Consider the following 6,837-nt stretch of genomic DNA (forward strand, 5'->3'; position numbering starts at 1 on the left):
CAAACTATAATCCCAGTCATTGAAGCAATTGCAATTTATCATAACATCAGAAAGAGTCTATGTGAGAGCTTTATAGCAAGTCCACATACTCAACTATCATTTAGTCTTTCATAATTGCTAACACTCGCGCGATACTTGCGGTTACGGAGTTTTAATCGTACACAGAGAAAGATAGGGGCTTATAGTTTCGCCTCCCAACCTTCTACCTCAAGGGTAATGTCAACAATAATAACTCATGCTCCCCTACATCCAATTAGATATATCTATCAGGATCTTTCCAACCTTTTACCTGAAGGGTAGTGTCAACAATAATAGTTCATGCTAACTTACATCCAATTGGATATATATATCAGGATCTTTCTAACACAATGTGCTTGCCAAAGGATAAAATGTAAAAAGGGAAGGTGAAGATCACCATGAATCTTGCATAAAGTAGAAGATAATAATAAAAGATAGGCCCTTCGCAGAGGGAAGCAGAGGTTGCCATGCGCTTTTATGGTTGGATGCACAAAATCTTAATGCGAAAGAACGTTACTTTATATTGCCCCTTGTGATATAAACCTTTATTATGCAGTCCGTTGCTTTTATTTCTTCCACATCACAAGATCGTATAAAGCTTATTTCCTCCACACCAATCAATCATACATATTTAGAGAGCAATTTTTATTGCTTGCACCGATGACAACTTACTTGAAGGATCTTACTCAATCCATAGGTAGGTATAGTGGGCTCTCCTGGCAAAATTGGTTTAAGGGTTTTTGGAAGCACAAGTAGTATCTCTACTTGGTGCTAAGAATTTGGCTAGCATGAGGGGCAAAGGCAAGCTCAACATGTTGGATGATCCATGACAACACACTTTATCTTAGATATAAGAAAACATAACCCATTACGTTGTCTTCCTTGTCCAACATCAACTCTTTAGCATGTCATATTTTAATGAGTGCTCCCAATCATAAAAGATGTCAATAATAGTATATTTATATGTGAAACCACTCTTTCCTTATTACTTCCTATTAATTGCAACGATGACCAAAGCTATGTCTGCCAACTCCCAACAACTTTTAATCATCATACTCTTTCTATGTGAAGTCGTTACTCTCAATAAGATCAATATGAACTCTTTGTTTCTTTATTCTCTTCTCTTTTCTTTTATTCACTTAAGATCATGGAAAAATAATCAAGCCCTTGACTCAACACTAATCTTTATTATATATAGCTCACGGACTCGATTACATAGAGAGATCATAAAGCACAACTCAAAACTAGATCATGCCATAAACTTTATTCTACTAGATCAAGATACTACTAATAGGATCGAACTAAGAAAAACGGTAAAGATAGGAGTGTGATGGTGATACGATACTGGGGCACCTCCCCCAAGCTTGGCAGTTGCCAAGGGGGGTGCCCATACCCATGTGATTATATCTCCTTCTTTGTTGTTGGTGAAATATTCTTGGTGATGATGCCCCTCAGGATACGATTCTCCTCCTCGAGCTTATTGACATGCTGCTTGAGATCCATTATTTCCTTACGAAGCTTTCCTATAAATGCTAAGGCTCCTTGCATCCAAGGGTGTTGCATAGCTGCGGGAGAACAAGTGACACTCCTCTTCATATTTTCATAAGAAAGAAATCTAACATTGGAAGGGATAACCGAGTTTGGAATAGCTGAGCTCTGTAGTTCCCCCATTGTGAACCCAGCTAGGAAGCGAGAAGTGAATTCTTGATCCTCCATGGCATCTACCCTCATCAAGTCAGCCTCCATCTCTTCCTCAGTTGCTGGCCCAAAGTTGTCAGCGTCGCTGTTTGCCCTTGGTACCAATGCCGGGTGAGACACCCGACTCTCCCCGACTGACTCTTGAGAAGACATCTTGCTCTAATCTACAGCAGCAACAGCTCGAAACAAAAACATAGGATATTTGCGTGATACGGGAGTCAAAACCTTCGGGAGAATATATAATGAATTGTTACCGACTGAAATATGTATCGTGCAAGAAAATGGAGTCCGAAGGGCACAGGAGGTGCCCACGAGGTAGGGGGCGCGCCTAGGGGGGTAGGGCGCGCCCTCCACCCTCGTGGGGCCCTCGTGTCCTTCCCGGACTGCTTCTTATTTTTTCTATTTTTCTAAATATTCCAAAACGGAGCAATATTGCCTTAAAAACTGTTTTGGAGTCGGTTTACTTACCGTACCACATACCTATTCCTTTTCGGAGCCTGAAACGTTCCGGAAAGTGTCCCTTATGTATTCCTCCGGGGTTACGGTTTCAATAACATTGGTTTCAACATTTATAGGATTACCTGAGATATAGTGTTTAATTCTTTGACAGTTCACCACCTTCGGATTTGTGCCTTCGAAGTTGTTGATTTTTATGGCACCGGAACGATAAACCTCCTCGATAATGTAGGGGCCTTCCCATTTAGAGAGAAGTTTTCCTGCAAAAAATCTTAAACGAGAGTTGTATAGAAATACATAATCACCTACATTAAACTCACGCTTTTGTATCCTTTTGTCATGCCATCATTTAACCTTTTCTTTAAACAACTTGGCATTTTCATAAGCTTGGGTTCTCCATTCATCAAGTGAGATAATATCAAATAACCTCTTCTCACCGACAAGTTTGAAATCATAGTTGAGCTCTTTAATAGCCCAATATGCCTTATGTTCTAGTTCGAGAGGTAAGTGACATGCTTTTCCATAAACCATTTTATACGGAGACATACCCATAGGATTTTTATATGCCATTCTATAGGCCCATAATGCATCATCAAGTTTCTTGGACCAATTCTTCCTAGACCTATTAACAGTCTTTTGCAAAATTAATTTGAGTTCTCTATTACTCAATTCTACTTGACAACTAGACTATGGGTGATAAGGAGATGCAATTCTATGATTAACATCAGACTTAGCAAGCACTTTACGGAAAGCACCATGAATAAAATGGGAACCACCATCAGTCATTAAATATCTAGGGACTCCAAACCTCGGAAAAATAACTTCTTTAAGCATCTTAATAGAAGTGTTATGATCAGCACTACTAGTTGGAATAGCTTCTACCCACTTAGTAACATAATCAACACCAACTAAAATATGTGTATAACCATTAGAGGCAGGAAAAGGACCCATATAATCAAAGCCCCAAACATCAAATGTTTCAATGACAAGTGAATAATTCATAGGCATTTCTTGACATCTACCAATATTACCAATTCTTTAGCATTCATCACATGACAAGACAAACTTACGGGCATCCTTGAAGAGAGTAGGCCAATAAAAAGAGGATTGCAATACCTTATGTGCTGTTCTATCTCCCGCGTGGTGTCCTCCATAAGCTTCGGAGTGGCACTTGCGTAGGATTTGTTCCTGTTCATGATCAGGTACACAACGTCTAATAACACCATCTACTCCTTCTTTATAAAGATGTGGGTCATCCCAAAAGTAATGTCTCAAATCATAGAAAAACTTTTTGTTTTGCTGGTACGTGAAACTAGGTGGTATAAATTTAGCAACAATGTAATTAGCATAATCAGCATACCATGGATTACTACGAGAAGTATTTATGACATTTAATTGCTCATCAGGAAAGCTATCATCAATAGGTAGTAGGTCATCAAGAACATTTTCTAACCTAGACAAGTTGCCTACAACGGGGGTTCTCAGCTCCCTTTCTATTGATAATATGCAAATCAAATTCTTGTAGCAAGAGAACCCATCTAATTAGTCTAGGTTTAGCATCTTTATTTTCCATCAGATATTTAATAACAGCATGATCAGTGTGAATAGTTACTTTAGAATCAACAATATAAGGTCTAAACTTATCAAAAGCAAATACAACTACTAAGAATTCCTTTTCAGTAGTAGCATAATTTCTTTGAGCATTGTCTAGAGTCTTACTAGCATAATGGATAACATTTAATTTCTTATCAACTCTTTGCCCTAGAACAGCACCTACAGCATAATCACTAGCATCACACATAATTTCAAAGGGTAAATTCCAATCAGGTGGCTGAACAATAGGTGCAGAGATCAATGCTTTTTTAAGTATTTCAAATGCTTCTACACAATCATCATCAAAGACAAATGGTATATCTTTTTGTAATAAATTAGTCAGAGGCCGAGAAATTTTTGAGAAGTCCTTAATGAACCTCCCATAAAATCCGGCGTGACCAAGGAAACTTCTTATACCTTTGATGTCCTTGGGACATGGCATCTTTTCAATAGCATCAACCTTGGCTTTATCAACTTCAATACCTCTTTCAGAAACTTTATGCCCCAAGAAAATACCTTCATTAACCATAAAGTGGCACTTTTCCCAATTCAAGACAAGATTAGTTTCTTCACATCTCTGCAAAACTTGATCAAGGTTGCTCAAGCAATCATCAAAAGAGGATCCATAGACGGAAAAGTCGTCCATGAAAACCTCACAGATCTTTTCACAAAAGTCAGAGAATATAGCCATCATGCATCTTTGAAAGGTAGCAGGTGCATTACATAAACCAAAAGGCATACGTCTATAAGCAAAAGTACCAAAATGGTAAGTAAAAGTAGTCTTTGATTGATCATTGACAGACACATGTATTTGAGAGAAACCAGAATAACCATCTAGAAAGCAAATATGTGTATGTTTGGATAATCTTTCTATCATTTGATCGATAAAAGGTAAGGGGTAATTATCCTTTTTAGTAGCCTTATTTAATTTGTGGAAATCAATTACCATCCTATAACCTGTAATAATTCTTCGCGGAATCAATTCATCTTTATCATTAGGGACAATAGTAATACCTCCCTTCTTAGGGACACAATGGACAGGACTTACCCACTGACTATCAGCAATGGGATAAATTATTCCCGCCTCAAGGAGCTTTAGTATTTCCTTTCTTACCACTACTTTCATTTTAGGATTCAGCCGTCGTTGATGATCAATAACTGGTTTGGCATCTTTCTCCAAATTTATTTTATGTTGACATAGAGTGGGACTAATGCCCTTAAGATCATCAAGAGTATATCCAATAGCAGCATGGTGCTTCTTCAGAGTTTTCAATAATCTCTCTGAAGGAAATATGCCCTAGACGCAATAATAAAGTTATTATTTGTTTCCTTATATCATGATAAATGTTTATTATTCATGCTAGAATTGTATTAACCAGAAACATAATACATGTGTGAATACATAGACAAACTTAGTGTCACTAGTATGCCTCTACTTGACTAGCTCGTTAATCAAAGATGGTTATGTTTCCTAACCATGAACAAAGAGTTGTTATTTGATTAACGAGATCACATCATTAGGTGAATGATCTGATTGACATGACCCATTCCATTAGCTTAGCACCCGATCGTTTAGTATGTTGCTATTGATTTCTTCATGACTTATACATGTTCCTATGACTATGAGATTATGCAACTCCCGTTTACCGGAGGAACACTTTGTGTGCTACCAAACGTCACAACGTAACTGGGTGATTATAAAGGAGCTCTACAGGTGTCTCCAAAGGTAGATGTTGGGTTGGCATATTTCGAGATTAGGATTTGTCACTCCGATTGTCGGAGAGGTATCTCTTGGGCCCTCTCGGTAATGCACATCACATAAATCCTTGCAAGCATTGCAACTAATGAGTTAGTTATAGGATGATGTATTACGGAACGAGTAAAGAGACTTGCCGGTAACGAGATTGAACTAGGTATTGGATACCGACGATCGAATCTCGGGCAAGTAACATACCGATGACAAAGGGAACAACGTATGTTGTTATGCGGTCTGACCGATAAAGATCTTTGTAGAATATGTAGGAGCCAATATGGGCATCCAGGTCCTGCTATTGGTTATTGACCAGAGATCTGTCTCAGTCATGTCTACATTGTTCTCGAACCGTAGGGTCCGCACGCTTAACGTTACGATGACAGTTATTATGAGTTTATGCATTTTTTATGTACCGAAGTTAGTTTGGTGTCTTGGATATGATCACGGACATGACGAGGAGTCTCGAAATGGTCGAGACATAAAGATTGATATATTGGAGGCTATATTCAGACACCGGAAGTGTTCCGGGTGATTTCGGAGAAAACCGGAGAGCCGGAGGGTTACCGAAACCCCCCGGGAGAAGTAATGGGCCATATGGGCCTTAGTGGAGAGAGAGGGGGGCTGCCAGAGGTGGGCCGCACGCCACCTCCTCCCTGGTCCGAATTGGACTAGGAGAGGGGGGCAGCGCCCCCCCTTTCCTTCTCCCTCTCCACCTCTTTCCCCCTCCTAGTAGGAGTCCTACTCCTACTAGGAGGAGGACTCCTCCTTGGCGCGCCACACCTGGCCAGCCAGCCTCCTCCCCTTGCTCCTTTATATACGGGGGCAAGGGGGCACCCCTAGACACACAAGTTGATCCACATGATCGTTCCTTAGCCGTGTGCGGTGCCCCCTGCCACCATATTCCACCTCGATCATATCGTTGTAGTGCTTAGGCGAAGCCCTGTGTCGGTAGAACATCATCATCGTCACCACGCCGTTGTGCTGACGGAACTCATCCCCGAAGCTTTGCTGGATCGGAGCCCGGGGAGCGTCATCGAGCTGTACGTGTGCTAAGAACTCGGAGGTGCCGGAGTAACGGTGCTTGGATCGGTCGGATCGGGAACACGTACGACTACTTCCTCTACGTTGCGTCAACGCTTCCGCTTCGGTCTACGAGGGTACGTAGACAACACTCTCCCCTCTCGTTGCTATGCATCACCATGATCTTTCGTGTGCGTAGGAAATTTTTTGAAATTACTACGTTCCCCAACACTCTCTTCTTCATGCTCTAAAAGGTTAGCACTAATAATAACAGGATATATCTTCTTTTCATCAAGATA

Source organism: Triticum dicoccoides, chromosome 2A (genome assembly GCF_002162155.2).
Source record: "Triticum dicoccoides isolate Atlit2015 ecotype Zavitan chromosome 2A, WEW_v2.0, whole genome shotgun sequence".
NCBI classification, from domain to species: domain Eukaryota; kingdom Viridiplantae; phylum Streptophyta; class Magnoliopsida; order Poales; family Poaceae; genus Triticum; species Triticum dicoccoides.